Source organism: Lepidochelys kempii, chromosome 9 (genome assembly GCF_965140265.1).
Source record: "Lepidochelys kempii isolate rLepKem1 chromosome 9, rLepKem1.hap2, whole genome shotgun sequence".
Taxonomy (NCBI): domain Eukaryota; kingdom Metazoa; phylum Chordata; order Testudines; family Cheloniidae; genus Lepidochelys; species Lepidochelys kempii.
The window spans coordinates 15758798-15776374 of NC_133264.1; positions in this window are offsets into that span (position 1 = coordinate 15758798).

The window sequence follows — 17577 nt, forward strand, 5'->3', positions numbered from 1 at the left end:
AACCCCCCAGATCCTTTTCTGCAGTACTGCTGCCTAGCCTGTTATTCCCCATTTTGTATTTATGCATTTGATTTTTCCTTCTTAAGTGTAGTACTTTGCACTTGTCTTTATTACATTTCATTTTATTGATTTAAGATCAATTCTCCAATTTGTCATGATTGTTACGAACTTTAATTTGGTCATCCAAAAGTGCTAGCAACCCTCCCAGATTGATGTTATCCACAAAGTTTATAACTATGCTTTCTGTGACCCAGTGTGTCTGGGGTAGCCCTCACTGGAAATGCCAAGGGCAGGGCAGGCTGCAAAAAGGAGAGCAGATACTCCCAAGACTGGTGGGTAACACTGAAGTTAAACTCCTCAACCAGTCACAAACTGCTTCTGATCCCCACGCTGGTTATCAAGAAGCAAAAAAATAAATCACACAGCCTCTTTCTTGCATTCCAGTTCTGTGGCTCCCAATCAGCACCAAGGTCTAGTACAGTGAGAAGTTATTTTAAAACTCTGTGCACATATTCAAAACATTCTTCTGATCCCAAAGGGTCAGCCATGTTATCAGGTCAATATGAGTTTGGATGTTACTCAAAATATCACACTACCAGCCAATCCTTTAGCATCTAAAACTAAAGATTTATTATAAAGAAAAAAGAAAGAAGTAGAAAAGAGTTTGTTAAATGGTAAAACAGTCACATACATACAAAGACCTCAAAGTCCATATATCAGGTTCTTAGCAGTATTAGTGAGTTTTCTGTCTTGAAAGTCCCTCTGGAACACATCCACAGCTTGGATGTGTCATTCAGTCCTTTGTTCAGAGCTTCAGTTTGTAGCAAAGTTTCTCCAGAGGTAAGAAGCAGGAATGAAGACAAGAAGCAGGACTGAAAACAAATGGAGATGATGCAGCTGCCCTTTATAGTCCTTTTGCCATGTGTCTGGTACTTCCTTTGTTCCAAACACAAACTCACAGAACATGGCATTGAAAGGCTTTAGAGTTCTCTCCATAGGCATGCCCCTGCCTGCCTTGCTGAGTCATAAGATGTAGTCCCTGGCCCTTTCAATGGGTCCACTGTACAGTTGATGGCCTTTGTTGGGCCATCAGGCAGGCCTAGTGCTGATGCCAATATGTCTGGGGGTGTCACGCAGAAACACAGCACAAGTTTGAAAATATAGATATACTCTACATATCTATAACTCATAATACAAAGGTGATACAAACAAAGGAACAAGATTATCATACTTGACAAATCATAACATTTTCACCCATACCTCACATGGCATATCTGGTCAGATTCCTTGCAATTCTATAATATTGGTATTAACAATATCATAACGTGTCTCCCAGATTCCATATAGTGTTACACTCTCCACTCATTTACTTCATGTCAGATATCATTATACCAATGAGACTTTTCCTAGAACTTCCAAAAGGGTACACAAAAGTGGCTAAAAAGTTGCTTTAAAAATGACTTGAGCTATGAAATGATTACCTAGTTTATAACTTTTCCAGAATTAAAAAGTAATGCCTGGGATGATTTGTATATCAGCATCTTGAATCTGGATAGTCAATTTTCTGTGTGGCCTTGGGAAAGCCCCTTAACCTAAGTGTGCTTCCTCTTTAGCAAAAATTTCAAGGAAAAATAAACATGCCAATAAAGCATTTTGGATTTGTCAGGTTTGACTGCCCTTTATATGGGCACTGAATTGAGCTGTTAGTCAATATAATTAATCAGTATTACAAGACACTTTATAGTAAATACTCACTGCTGTTCTGAGAATAACTTTTAAACAAAAAATATCACAAAACTTTTGGGATGAGGAAATCAAAGGAAGCTTGAATTTCTGTCTCATTATAAATCATGGTCTCTGGTCCATGAGAAGAACAAGGCTATACCTTTAGTTTGCACCATTATTTAGGAGAAGAACGTATAGCAACCAGCATCACATTGCTCTTTTACTACCCCCAGCAGGGCCGGATTATGGATTAACCTTTTGTGGGCCTGGCGCCAAACATATTTTTGAGCCCACGTGTAGTCATTATGGGCCCTTCCAAGTGTGGGCCTGGTGCCACAGCACCACTGGCACCATTGTAAACCCAGTACTGACCCCCAGTATGAAAAAATAAAATAAACCTTCACAACAATCATTTTTTACCTTTTCATTTATAATTGTGAAATACAGATGACATACAGGGCCAGACTCTTCCCTCAGATTCATCTATGAGACATATATAAACAAATGGCTTGACACCATACAATAAGAGAAGGTCAGGCTAGGGCAAAGCATAGAGGATATTAGCCCAGGCATGCATGTATATCAGAGAATTAAACAGAAATTATAAGTCCTCCCTCACTCTTAGTCATTTATAGTTTGTACTCCAAATATAGGACTTATTCTGATCAACCTCCAAAAATCAAGGGGGAAGAAAAATAACAGTTCCAGTCAAATTTTTATTCTGGCACTCACTGACTTTGGCTACAAACATTTGAAAGCGACCAGCTTTAACTAAAGCATTTACTGAATTTGGAAGGTTAGGCTTAGGCAGGACATTTCAAACAATCCAATTAAGCAATACTTTCTACCCTAGGGAAAGTCTCCCTTCCAAACATTTTCATCATTCCACATGGGCTTTCCTTCACAGAAAGTCTTGGTGGTTCTCACTGATTTTTCTTCAATTCTGCTCTTTTTTGAATATTTTTGTGATGTTTAGGGAAGCTGCTGTACTCCTTCTCCCAGATGTTTCCAGTTCTGAGAAGCATCCACCTGCAAAGGGTCTTGTCCCCAAGGAAAACTAATTCCAGCCTCATTTACTGTGCAAACAGAAGTATGTCCAGACTATCTAGATTGTTCTCCAGACTCTGACACTCCTCTGACTTAGTTGTGAGCTGAAAGAGCATTCTGGATATTACCATGTCAATGAGCATGCCAAGCACAAGAGTGTAATTTACTTACATCTTACTTACGAAAATAAAATATTGGACTATCATAGCAGAAAGTGTGGGGAATTGGTTGGCTCATGGATATGGAGCCTTTCATTCCTAGGTCACAAATTTTAATCCAGCACAGCACAGTTTAATCCAGCACAGTTTGGTCATGAGCCAAAATTGTCCCCATTTGATGATTCTTCAGTGGACTCACAAAATGTATTATGACAATTCGCACTAACTGGCTACATTGTGGGCAGTCCCAGAAGAGGTTTATGATTAAATTGGCCACTGAGACTGAACTAATCTGTCACCCACAAAAGAGGTTCCCCCAGGTCAGGGTTCAGACATCAGTAGGGTAGCAGGAAGGATGCTTGCACAGCCACTACCTGTATTTTTAACTGTGCTGAGGATAAATAGAGGACTCCAATGTCTGGGATTGGCATCTTTCACATGCACTACATTCATCTCTAAAGAAGAAGAAAAGAAATTAGGGCATTTCCTGAGTCATGAACATAGGCCTTTCAGCTTCCCTGCAGAACGATTTTCACTGCAACCAGGGTTAACTATTTCCAACTGTCTTGTTATAGTTAGACAATATCCATGTGCACAATGAACTGTGATCTGCATTGTTGCAGAAACAGTCAGTGCTGGAGAAAATGGAGTGAAGCAACATTCAACTGCAGTATGCAATGGTTACTATGGAATGCCCCAGTGAGTCAGGTATGGGCGCCAGTGCTTTAAAGCTGGGAGCTGTAGTCTCAGTGGGCACATGACTAGAAGTAAGCATGTGACCTACAGGAAACCAGATATAAGGCATCCTGCTGCTCAGGCAGGGGCTGCAGACAGGAGTTTTTAACTACTGAAGAAGGTGTTTGTTTATAAACACAGTGAGAGAACTAACATACATTAGCTATAGTACTGTAAGATCCTAGTGGAAGCCAGCCCTCTACCCCCTACCGTGGTTGACCTCGCTGTGACGTTTCACTCCAGATTCTTTATGAAAATATGCTTATAATACGGATCTGACATAACTGAGATATACTTTATGCAAGATGGCTCATGTGAGATATCATTGGAAAGATTATGATTTACCAAATGTGATTATCCAATCTGTATGCCTGTATCATTTCTGTATCTGAAGTTTGGAATGTTAACTATGTATCTGTATTTCAATTGTGTTACTTTGGGTATCACACCAACCAGCCCTTCAGGTACAAACAATGGAAAAGCCAGACAGGGCTAATGGCCCATTAGCAAAGACAATTGACTGTAAAAGAGCTTAGTCTTCCTGTGGACGCTGAGACAGCCTACGAGCAATGGCTGCCACAGCCATGCAGAGACATGGGTCAGAGTCACCTGGTACTGGACACCCTTCCTCCCCTTTTGGAATGCCAGGGTTTTTCCAATGGAAAACAAAGGATTCCTGCCTTATGTAAATCTTATTTAAGGGTGGGGAGGAAGACAAACGGGACTCTCCTCTTTTGCCTACCCAAGAAAGAAGACTGCTGAAAGTACCTGAAAGGACAAAGAAACCAACCTGAAGGGAAAGGCAAAGGTCCAGTCTGTAAGAAAAATAACTGGAACTCAAAGCTACAGAAATTCTGCATCCTGCCTAAATTCAAGATTTAGGGTGAGAAATTACTATTTGTAACCAATTTCTTTAGTGAAACAAGCTTAGTTTGTGTGTTTGGTTTTATTTGTTTAGTAATCTGCTTTGTTCTGTCTGTTATCTCTTATATTCATTTAAAATCCACCTTTTGTAGTTAATAAAGTTATTTCTTGTTTATAATATAACCCAGATGGTACAATTCATAACTGGGGGGGGGGGAAGGCGCAAGGGGCTGTGCATACCTTCCTCCACATTGAGGGAGGAGGCAGATTTCATAATATATCTTTGGGTCTGCACTCCAAGGGAGGTAGACACCTGAGTGTGGGGACAAGTCCCTTAAGATGAGCCTTCCCAGAACTGATCTCAGTGTCTGTTTCGTTCTGCAGTTGGGTGTGGCCCTGCCTGTGTATGTGCTTAATAGCTCTCCATAGATGGGACTACACTGAAGACCCTTGGAGAAAGGCTGCAGAGAATGAGATGGTATTTGAGCCAAGTTGAGGGCTAACAGAATACACAGCCCAGAGCAAACTGGGAGACCCTGCTTCACAAAGAGAGAAAAAAGAATTAAGGCAGAAGGGGTATGAGTGACAGGTATATTTGTGAAGTCCCTGCTGCGCATGGGGAGCAACTCGTTATACTTGTGTGTCTAATAAGCCAGACCTCAAGTGGGGGATATTGCTTGAACTGTATGCGTGTGTTATTCATTGGGGAGCCAAGAAGTGGAGACTGAGTCAACAGGCACATTACTCAAGAAGTTGGGGGTAAAATAACCTTAGTACCACTGGATTTTCTGCAAATATATATCTTCATCTTCTGCAGCTAGAGTCTACCTCCCAGAAGGAGAGTGCTGTAGGCAACACCAAATCATTGTGTACTAATAGCCATCTATATTAGAAACACACTAAGGAATTTGTGGTCAGCTAGGATTTCATGGCTGCCAGAATGCTGCACACGCTGGCCACTGAAAAGTTTACAGCAAAGAAAAGAATTCAGCTCTTCCTGCTCCAAAAACAAAAGCCCCTTGCTCTTGAACTAACGGACTATCTTCTCTATTTGTTAACAGTGCAGGGCACATGATTCAGAGGTGAGCAAATCTGTGTCTGCAAATCTGACCAAAATGAAACTTGCTTAATTCTGATGAGCAATCCACTGTGATTAAAGGAATTAGTCTCTTTTTTAAAAAAGGTATGCAAAAGATTTTTGGACTTCTTTATGATGGCCTGAAAGGTTTAAAAGCCTGGTCAAGTCTGTTCTTCCTTCGTTTTGCTGGAGGACCTCCTGGATGTCTGAGTTTCTGAGTAGCGCATGCTCTTGTATTTTAGTTAAAGGGATCAGCGGTGCAGAATCTTTAAAGAAATCCTCTCTTAAACAGTCCATTAGTCACTGCAGTTAACTACGTTAAACAAACAAACAAATGTAAAACAGTCTGACTAAAAATACCTTCCCTTCTCAAGTGCTTAGCTTTCACTCTCTTGATGAGTGTGGTGTTGTCATTTCCCTAAATCTCCAGGCATCACAGTTTTTTAATTTGGAGGTATGAGAGCAGGGCAGAGGGAGAAATGTTGGTTACAATAATGTTAGTTTCTCTACTGTAATGGGGTTTTAGCCCCATCCCTTGCAAGGCAAGAGAAAGAAACCAACTAGTCATGCTCTGCACCTGTGGCATGAGTCTCCTGGCCAAAGAAGGCAGAGTTAAACCTTATAAGTAGACTGAGGGCAGTTATTTGTGGGAGGGAAGATTGGGCTGTCTGGCACAGAGAAGCCCTGGGATAGGGTTTGACAGGATACAACAGAAGAAGAATGCTACAGGAGCAAGAAGAAGAAATGCTACAGGAGCAAGTTAGGCTGCTGTGGGACAGCCAGTAAGGGTACTACAGTGAAGCCTGAGAGGGAGTGGAAAGAGGGTTTGTACTTTCATGTGGGATTTTTTTGTGCTACCTAAGAAAGGGTTTAGACTTTTATGTGATTTGTGCGGAACACCGAGAGGGACAGCCAGGAGAACATGCAGGATGAGAAGTCATTGCAGACCAAGGAACTGGCCACCTGGGAGGTGAAAGAAATAAAGTTCCCTGCAGTGTTGTATTCAGGTGTGAGAGGGTGCCCTAAAGCTGTGAATGCATGTTTATTTCTGCCCTTGCCCCTAAGGTTACTGGAAGGAACATTGGCATGGAGAGGAGACATTACCCTCAGCTCTGCCCTTGGTCCACTGCCTCACCAACTAGGCAGCCACTGCTTATGGGTTTCCATGGGCTCCAGGGAAGAGGGAAATGAAGAGGGGCTGTATCATGGAGCCAGCCCTATTTCCCTTGCTCTTATCTGCTGCTTTTTTCTCTCCTCTATTTGTGCAGTCAAGAGAGCATTTGGCCTTTCTTATCTTATTGGGATGTTGTCTTTTTACCTGGAGAACCAACATACATGATAAAATGAGGATTCCTAGACTAGGTACCCGTGATTATACTCTACCTAGCAAGAGGTTTAATATAGCCAAACCACTGGCATTGTTTAGACTCCTCCTAATAACTTGTTTGAGTGTCTCAATTCAAGGAAAACCTGCAGGAGTAAAAAAAGCATTTAGCAAAGTTTGTCTTGACTTTCCATCATCTTCAGATGAAAAGACCTGGGGTTTGTAAACTCAGTGTTTAGTTAAAATGCTTACTACTGGTATCATTAGGAAAAAGGAAAAAACGAAGCGAAGATCAAAATATCTGCCCTCTGTGGACTTTATTTTCTTCAGCGCCTCTGAACTTTGGTTATAAGAACTGAAGTATAATTTAAAAGATATCCCCTTCATTGCTTATACCAAGTTAAGAAATATTTTTTAGGAAGAACATTTTCATTCAGAGTGAACTATTTGACTGATAAAAAGAAAAAGAGTACTTGTGGCACCTTAGAGACTTGGAGTTTTTAAGACATTATATCTGCCTTTGAAACTGTATAACTAGTGGCCTTAATATTTCTGATTTTGGGGGGGGGGGGGAAGATTCCTAGATGGTTCTTCATTAATTCTGTCCTCAAACTGATTGTACAAAGAATCTATTGGTCAAGTATGTATTTATTTGATCACGCACACACAGACCTAAGCCAACACATACATTTCCAGGGTCTTGCTATGGAGATAATGGAGCTACAGTATTGCCTGGCATGGATTGAAAAGTAAACAGCAAAACAGGAAAAGGAAGGTTAAAACTAGATTAAACAAATTGCAGCCTTCAAGTCTGTGCAGTCATCTGGGAACTTGACCTTAGTGAAAAAGAGGTGAGAGGGAGACCTAAAACAAATAAAATACAGGCCTCTCTTGTATTTTTAAAAATCTGCCAACAGCTGTGTGGTGAAATTCCTTTAACACATTAGTATGTAATATAAAAGCTATAGGCTTGTAGAATTACCTCTTCATTCACTCAGGAAAACAGAACACAAGCAAGATATCAGGATGTCCTTGGCCATTGGGACTCAAATTAGAATCTGTGTTCTCCCACAAGAGATGGGATGAGGATGTGAAGTAAACGGCAAATGAGCTGATTTATCTCCATTTTAGTGCAGAAATAGGGTTTCTCTTGGGATGCCTGCCTACTACCACTAGGGATTTATGATACTCCTGTAACACATCCGCACAGACTACAAATATTTATGAAAAGGGGTGTGAGGATCAAGGTGATTAAAATATAAAGCGTGGGCCGTTACCGATGTCACATGACTTCTGCTACCTGGAGCCAAAATTGTGGCGAAAAATTCATGAGATGTTGGCACTCTCAAATCTAAATCCTAATCCTGATTTGGTTTTAAACATGAATCCTAGGCTAAATCTGACATAGATCATATCTTTGATAACCTCTAACAAAGACAACGGGTATGGAATCTGGCACTAATTTTGTTTCCTTCCATTAACTATGACTAATTAGCCAGGAACCTTGCAATTTTTCCCAACCAAATGCAGAGAGTGAGATATTTTCAGGTTAGTTGATTTGACCAAAAAAGGATTCTCCAGTCTCTTGAACCACTGATTCAGGTGCTACAGTTTGGAAATAGGGGGAAATAAATTGCATGTCTTGCAGAAAAATTTCTGTTTGTACTGCCTGCCCCTTCAACTAATGAATACTTTCTCCATCTGCCTGCTTCCATTCCAGGCCGCAAGGGCCTCTATCTTTAAACTGGCTTCTCCTTGATCTTCAGGAGGGTGAGGGTCAGACAGTATTTTTGCAGTCTGCCACTGCCCCATCAATACAAATGGCTTTTTGTGGGGAAGGGAGACAGGTATTCCCTGCCTCTCATTGGGCAGAATGAGCAGATAAATGCACCATTCCTGCTGCAAGTTCACGAATATAAATGTTCCTGGAAGCAGCTCTGGTGCTAGCCTTTGTGAACACACCAGTTGGTGAATATCAGACAAACTGGACCCTACAGAGCTTCATGACCACCTAGAACTAAAACAGTGTCCCCGTATGCTACCAGCAGTGGGCTGATGGAGGTGCCATCTTTTCGGATGGATTGTATAACTGAGGACATGAATTCTAATGGTCCTGAAAGACCTCATAGATTTTTAAGGCCAGAAGGGACTGCCATGATCATCCAGTCTGACCTCCTACACATGACAGGCAAAAAAGCGTCACCCACAGTTCTCACAGAACTTTTCCAAAACGGGTGAATATGGGTGCCCTAGCTAAACTCAAACACAAATAACTGCAATCTCCCCTACTTAAGTTTCCCTTGTTGTTTTAAATAGATATTACTTTCCATTTCCTGCCCTTAACCATCACAGTGCTGCTGGCACTGGTTAGCATGCCCCACTAGTGCCTGCATTTCAACTTTCAGTGTTAACATTCCAGTACAAATTAGTTTAGAGTCTGATTCTTCAAGATGACTAGTAATGTACACGTAAGCTATTACAGTAGTGCATACGTGAAATGTTTTAAAATATTCAATTGAAGAAATTCATTTTTTTTCTTTTAAAGATACTTGTATAATTCTCCTCCACCATTCTTAAAAAGCCAGTAACAGAGGAATCCAGTCTTACTCTTCCTATGTAGGAAGATCTTTCTCCTATAAAAAGGGGTTCCGAAATAGTTGTCTAGCTGAGCTGTTTCACCACTTTATTGTGTCGCTATGTAGAGAAGTTGCTAATAGAGATGAAACGGGAGTTTTAAAAATTCTAGTGGAGTGCTTTTGTTGCTGTGAAAATGGAACAGGTCCTCTAACATATGCCAACAGAACCTTGTTATACTTAACCTAGATTTTCTCACAAAGGATCACAATGGAGGTCAGTGCTAGGGCAGTTTGTGCTCTAGCTATCTGATTTGTACCTGACCTGTGAACAAACAGGGGATTTCAAGTTCCAGTACAGCCAGTATCTGATCTTTCACCTGCACAAATATTTGCTCTGAAAAGCATTTTGAAAAAATACACATTATACATGGACATGATGTAACTTCCACTTATATGATCCAAGGAGACCAAAGGTCACTCCATTTAGATTACATCTTCAAATGCCCTTTCTAAATTTGAAGCAATGACAATACAATGGGCCTTGTTCTTCAGGTTGTACTAGCCAGTGGGGTTCTGGCAGCATTTTTATTGGCACCTTTGTAGATAGATGCAGGCAATGGCTTCCTGGCTGTTATCTGTACCTGGAATATATATGGAAATATAAGGACAATAATGAGGAATATAAAACGTGCATCTGGAAGGGACCTCCTGGGTCATTGGGTTGCCTGTGATAGTTGAGGACCAGACACAAACAAACTGTGAGTGGGATATTATAATGCTCATTTTACCATCCATAAGCTCTTAACCCCCCCTCCCCCCGCACCCCCAATCCCCGCAATGGCTGTCCAGGGGAACTGGCACATGTCTATTTTAATATTTATGGAATAGGATGGGTTTACAGCGGGACTCCAAACTCTGAATAAGCCAAACTTCGCCCACTTCAGAAGCCAAAATGAGGCATCATTCATAATGTAGATTGTGCAGATCTGTGATCCATCCTCTATCTGGTAACAGTGACATAATTTAAATATGAACATTGTTAACTATCATCCTCTGCGTTATTGCCCCTTAGAGATGAATGGGGCAGCTCATCTCTCTCATAACAAGTGTCCTCTCTGCAGCTGCAGACAGGCATCAGTGTAGGCCTCTCAGTTTACACTCAATGTTTTCAACATTTTCTTCATAACCATAAAAAAAAAAAGCCGAGTCATTGTCCTGGCTCAATTCAAGCCCTGCCGCTGGACCATTCTAACCTTCTCTAGGGTTGTTTCAATAAATGCAGATTGAGGGAAGAAAAGAGGGAGCCACTGAGAGAAAGGAGGCACCAGACAGAACCAGTGCTAGACATAAGCAGCAATTGCTTAGGGTCCTGAGCACTCAAGGGACGTCACCCCCCCCCCTTTCACTTTTTATTATAAGAACTTGCCTGGTTTAGTATTGTGTGTGGGGCGGGTGGGGGGAATATTCCTGCTTAGGGCCCCCAGTGGGTTAGCACTGGCTCTGGTGTCAGTTTGTGATCTGAGCAGATGTCAGACTGCTAACTCAGTCTAGGGCTCTGTTGGGAAGTATGCATGGGACAGGCTTCTATCTGGCTAGATGCAGTCCTAGGATTCCTGGGCCTTCCCAGAAGAGCATGGTGGGAAAGGGAACATTATATAAATAGCCTCCTTTTGGTCAGAACAGGAGAGACTGTGGCTGGAGTGAACACTAGTTCTCCCAGAATGTAGGAGAGACTCTTTGGTGTTTGAGTGCTAGCTCTATAGAGAAAGTCTGGGACCCAAGCAGGAATGCCTAGGAAGAAAAAGCCATGAGGAAGGGCTGTTTGGTTTTGAAATCTTTTACAAGATCTTCACTTTCTTTGTTTGGGCTTTGCTAGCAGAATGCCAGGAAGAGATCTAGCTTCTCCAGAGAAAGAAACTCTAAGGAGAAGCCATGCTGCCTGGAGTTCTAAAGAGCTCTATAGGTGTAGCTTGTAATTGATGCTCTGCTTGCTACACATGCAATGATAGCATAAAAAAGTAAGCTTTCCTGTTACTCGTATTTTCTCGCACTGGTGTTTCTTATTTCAGATGCAGTTTTTATGGCATATATTAAGAAAAAGCCTAATTATATTAAATTGGGGAAGGAGAGGGAAATGGTTGTTGTGACAGGTTCCCCGCAGAGTGCCACCTGGAACTGGGGGTACCACTGAGCCAGCCTGGGCTCCCTTTTACACTGCACTGCTGTGACAAGGTACACAGCCTTCCAGCCTTCATTTTCACCAGCATACATACAGACAGGGACACACCCAGCTGCAGTTACAAGCAGGATCTCTGACCAGCCCCTTCATGGGAAAGCTACTCCCAGCTCCTGAGGCAAGCACCACCTCTGGAGTATAAACCCAAAATTATATAGTCTTGTGCAGCACAGGACACTGTACAGCATAAATTCATAAAATTCGCCCCTTCCCTCAATGTGGGGAATATGCAACAGCCTTTTGCCCTGAGTTATAATTCCCACACACTGGTTTATATCAAACAAAAATAAGTATATTAACTATAAAAGATTAAGTGATAGCAAACAGATCAAAGCAGATTAGCTAGCAAATAAACAAAAAATTCAAACTAAATTTAATATACTAAATAGATTGGATCTGAATAGCAGATTCTCACCCTAAGAGATGATACAAGCAGGCTGCAGACTCTTAAGGGGCAAGCTGCACTTGCTGTACAGCTAGGAACCCCCAGGTGTTTCATTCACAGGTTAAAAATCCCTTTAGTCCGGGTCCAGCACTTTCCTCAGTTCAGTCTTGACATACAGAGATATATAGTCAATATTCCTAACTTCAGATACAAAAATGATACATGCATACAAATAGATAATCATATTCAGCAAATCCTAACCTTTTCAATGACATCTCACTTATCTTGCATAAAATACATTATAATATCTGTGAAAAAGTTCCTGCTCTACCTTGGTGGGTCTTGCGCTTATTGGCGGATTTGCTCGTCTTGGAGCTTCAAGGCAGCTCTCAGCTTGGCCATTTTTCTGAATTCACAGTCCAGGTCAACTCCTCCTGTTTCTGACCAGGAGTTGGGAGGATTTGGGGGGGACCCCGGGCCCACCCTCTACTCCGGGTTCCAGCTCAGGGCCCTGTAGAATGCAGCTGTCTAGAGTGCCTCCTGGAACAGCTGTGCGACAGCTACAACTCCCTGGGCTACTTCCCCATGGCCTCCTCCCAACACCTTCTTTATCCTCACCATAGGACCTTCCTCCTGGTGTCTGATAATGCTTGTACACCTCAGTCCGTGTTCTCACTCTCAGCTCCAAGTGCTTCTTGCTCCCAGCTCCTCACACGCACACCACAAACTGAAGTGAGCTCCTTTTTAAAACCCAGGTGGCCTGATTAGCCTGCCTTAATTGATTCTGGCAGCTTCTTGATTGGCTGCAGGTGCTCTAATCAGCCTGTCCTAATTGTCTCCAGAAGGTTCCTGATTGTTCTGGAACCTTCCCTGTTATCTTACCCCGGGAAAAGGGACCTACCTAGCCTGGGGCTTATATGTCTGCCTTCTATGACTCTCCTAAAGCCATCTGGTCTGACCCTGTCACATAACATAATAATATCACTGTGAAGAATGTGGGGTGCAGTGTCACAGTTGTAAAGTTTTATTTTTGTTTTTTTTTAAATCAGCCTCCTTTTAAAATAATACTAATGGCTTTTAATACTAACACTGAAGCTTACACTTTAAAAAAAAGGGTAAAATCCCTTGTGCTCTTACTTTTAAGAGATTCACTGTGGCCCCTGTACTGCAACTGGATTGTGTAGGCATATCCCTGAGTCTAGGTGGATTCAGATGCAAGGTTGCCATCTCTAATTGCTTCAAGGACTGCGAATAGAGATGAGTGGCACTCAAGAGTTGAAATTCTAATCCCACAGAAGTCAGAGGGAGTCTTGCCATTGACTTCACTAGCACCAGGATTTCACTCAAGATAATGGAAACTTGGTGCTTATTTCTAAATTTGTTTTCCTCAGGTAATAAATAGAGTAAATGGAAGATAAAGCAGTACCAAAAACTGACTGTGCTACAAGGAATGTTTCTGCTATCTTGCACAAAGTGGTAAGTATGAAAACTCTCTCAAACACTACATCATCCTCTCAAAATGCTGACCAGATATCATGGAAGAAATCAACCTCGTCTTTATTATGGAAGTAATCCTCTCCAGATTGGAGAATTCTCTTAACCCAGTTTTCAGAGTAGCAGCCGTGTTCATCTGTATTCACAAAAAGAAAAGGAGTACTTGTGGCACCTTAGAGACTAACCAATTTATTTGAGCATGAGCTTTCGTGAGCTGTAGCTGCATGCTCAGATAAATTGGTTAGTCTCTAAGGTGCCACAAGTACTCCTTTTCTTAACCCAGTGCTACAGTGGTTTATATGCATTCTTGTGAAGGATTTTGAGCCTTACCTATTCTTAAGGATGAAATTTGATTATGAATAAGATCTGTTTTGAATATGGACTTTGACATGTGGTATAAGATCTGATTGTTATTTACCAGGTTCAATTCTTTTACAAATGTGTTATGATTGTAAGTAGGACATAATTATGCTCTTGCAAAGGACAAAAAAGAGGCTCTCACCATGAGGTTCCCCCCTTACACATACTTAGTGCTATTGTAGCAATAGTTTGCCATTGCGTTGCTCTAGTTTAGATGCATCTTTCTCATTGCACTCCTATGTTGCAAAGGCACTCAAACATTTTTATTCCCTTTTTTAGGGAGTGCGGGGAAATCATCACAAAACCTTTCCCTAGTTCCTCTCAAAATTATGTAACTTGAAACTAATCTTAATTTTTGTTTCAGTTTTGTCTTCTGGTTTTTCCAACTCCAAATGTCCCCATTCTGTTGTTGAAGTTAACAGGTGTAGTCTAGTGGACTGACTACAGGCCTGAGAGACAGGAGATTTTGATTTTGTTCCTTCTCTCTTCCACTGACTGACCTTGGGGTAATCACTGAGCAAAAGTGTGAGACTGGCGGTTACTTTGCAGTTTTTTTACTTTCCTCTGCAGCATCTGGGTCACGTGCAAAGATTATTTGGGTATGTCACTTAATTATTTCCTTGCCATTGCAGAGGCCTCAGGCACTTGTGCACCTTAGTCCTTCCTATTATGTACCACAGGCAGAGAATAGTTTAGTCTCCCGTGGGCTGTAATACTGAGGTCTAATTTTGGTTGTTGGGTTTGTGTGCAGATTCTGGTGCTGTTGGTGGCCTGTGATATACAGGAGTGAGACTATATAATCTGCTGGTCCCTTCTGGCCTTAAATTCTATGCTTATGACTGACTCTATGGAACGCAAAATGAAAGCTCCCAGAATGAGTGGAGAGTTTAGAGAATTTGGCCTGAACATCTGTCTCTGGTTCCCCCCTCCCATTGGTAAAATGGGGATTAATACTGCTTTCGCATTCTTGTAAAATGGTTTGAGATCTACCCATGAAAAGCACTAAGTGCCAGTATTATTGTTAACTTCCACTCACTTCAGTAGGTGAAGGATCAGGCACCTCATTAGGAGGAAGCCATGCCCTGGAAGCAGGGTCGTTTCTCAGTTGTTGCTCTATTCTCAGTAATCTGCACTTACCTCTCCTTCCCCAAAAAATAAAATAAAATAAAATAAAATAAAATAAAATAAAATAAAATAAAAGTTATGGCTACAAAGACTGTGTAAATCAAGGTTTCAGAGTAGCAGCCGTGTTAGTCTGTATCCGCAAAAAGGAAAGGAGTACTTGTGGCACCTTAGAGACTAACCAATTTATTTGAGCCTAAGCTTTGGTGAGCTACAGCTCACTTCATCGGATGCATGCAGTGGAAAATACAGTGGGGAGATTTTATATACACACAGAACATGAAACAATGGGTGTTACCATACACAGTATGCATCCGATGAAGTGAGCTGTAGCTCACCAAAGCTTAGGCTCAAAGAAATGTGTTAGTCTCTAAGGTGCCACAAGTACTCCTTTTCTTAATGTAAATCAAGGCACTTCCACCTTGCTGAGTCTGGAAGATAAACCCTCACAGCTCCAACAGAGGTGTGAACTTCCTCCATTAATCTTAATGAAGTGTTAACTTCAATGCTGAGCTGCAGCCATTTATACTGTAACAGAACCCTAGGAAACAAATGCCCAGCTTAAGATCTTACCCAATAGCTACTAGGAGTCGGGTCAAATTTTGGCTTAAATTCTGGGAATTGGGAAGAGCCCTGCTTCACATGGCAGCCTTGCCTCCCATTTCAGATGTATCGTCAGATGATGGAAGGGTCGGGGAGGGGGAGGAAGCTTGTACCCAGTGAATTCATGTGAAAAGTATAGTTGGGATGCAGTAGTGTTGTAGTCATCGATCCCAGGACATTAGAGATACAAGGTGGGTGAGCTTTTATTGGACCAACTTCTGCTGGTGAGAGAGCGATCACTCTCTGTATCTGATCTATCATCCTCCAAGGAAACCTACACAACACTTTCAAAAGATGAGCCTGGGAGCTTAAATTCATAACTTTGCTAGACACTAAAAATCATGACCTTAATAAAAAAGACAGTGGATTTATGGTTCATTACAATAATCTGTAATTCACCATCCCTCCTTTTTCGTCCTATGACTACAGGGGTAGTAACAGGCCACATCCCCTTGAGTGGTCCCTTAGAATATGTGTTAACTATTTATGCTAAACTATCTGTTTGATCTTTTATTTAACTATGACACTCTCAGTACCTTTCCCAGACCTCAGGAAGAGCTCTGTGTGGCTTGAAAGCTTCTCTCTCACCAACAGAAGTTGGTCCAACCTGTTTTGCATGAAATAGGGCTCATCTGTGTCAGCAGCCTCATCTGTCCTCTCCATTTCTTGTGACAGTCTCTTTTCAGGGTTTGGATAGGGACACTGTGCAGAATGGCGGTGGGGCCAATGCAATGTATCTCATCTGTGCTAGCAAAAGAGGACCAGAAAGATATTATAATCCAGGCTCCATTATATATTATACACAGCCCATCCGGGGTGGGGACACCACTGCCAAGGGGCTCTGCTGAGCAACTCCAGTGCTGCTGGGGAGGAATATACTGGGGGCCAGAAATGGTGCATTTCACTGGAAATCCACCAGGTTTGTGGCACAGTCTCTTGTCTGCTTCTGTGTATGTCTATTGGAGAGAGGAGCATACTGTCCACCACCACACCCATCCCTTCTGGGAAAACTAGCCTACCTAAGAATAAATAAGGGAGGAAGGACAGTCGTGTGGCTAGTTCACTAAACTGGAACTGGAATGGTGTGGCTTCACTTCCTATCTCTGTTGTAGAGGGATTGCTGTGCCCATCTTTCTTCATCTGTAAAAAGGTACTGTGTGTATGAAGTAACTAAAGCCTGGCCTACACTACAAACTTAGAGTGACATAAGCCACTTTAAGTCGATCTAATAACATGTGTGTCTACATTACCGAGTCCCTTCTGCTGACCTAAGTGGCCTGTAAAGTCAACTTCTGTACTCCACCTCTGCAAGAGACGTAGCACTTGATTCGACAACCATGGGTCGACATGGGGCTAGTGTAGCCCCTGCTTTGTGTAATTTGAATGAATTGGCCTCCAGGAGGTGTCCCACAGTGCTCCACTGTGACTGCTCTGGAGAGCACTTTCAACTCCACTGCATGTCAGCCAGGTACACAGGAAACAGCAGCTGCTCTGTTAAAGCCCCAGCAACTTTTGAATTTTCATTTCCTGCTTGATCATTGTGCCGAGCTCATCAGCACAGCTGATCATGGAGTCTCAAAGCTGCAAATGCTCTCCGGCATGGAGTACACAGGGCGGTGGTGGATCTGATTGCTGTGTGGGCAGAAGAGTCTGTGCAGCCAGAGCTCTGATCCAGCAGAAGAAATGCTGACATCTATGCCAAGATTGTGCAGGGCATAGGGGAGAAGGGCTAAACCAGGGACATGCAGCAGTGCCACGTGAAAACAAAGGAGCTTCGGCAAACGTACCAGAAGACAAGGGAAGCAATCATTCTGGTTCTGTCCCCCAGACATGCCACTTTTATGAGGAGCTGCATGTGATTCTCGGCGGC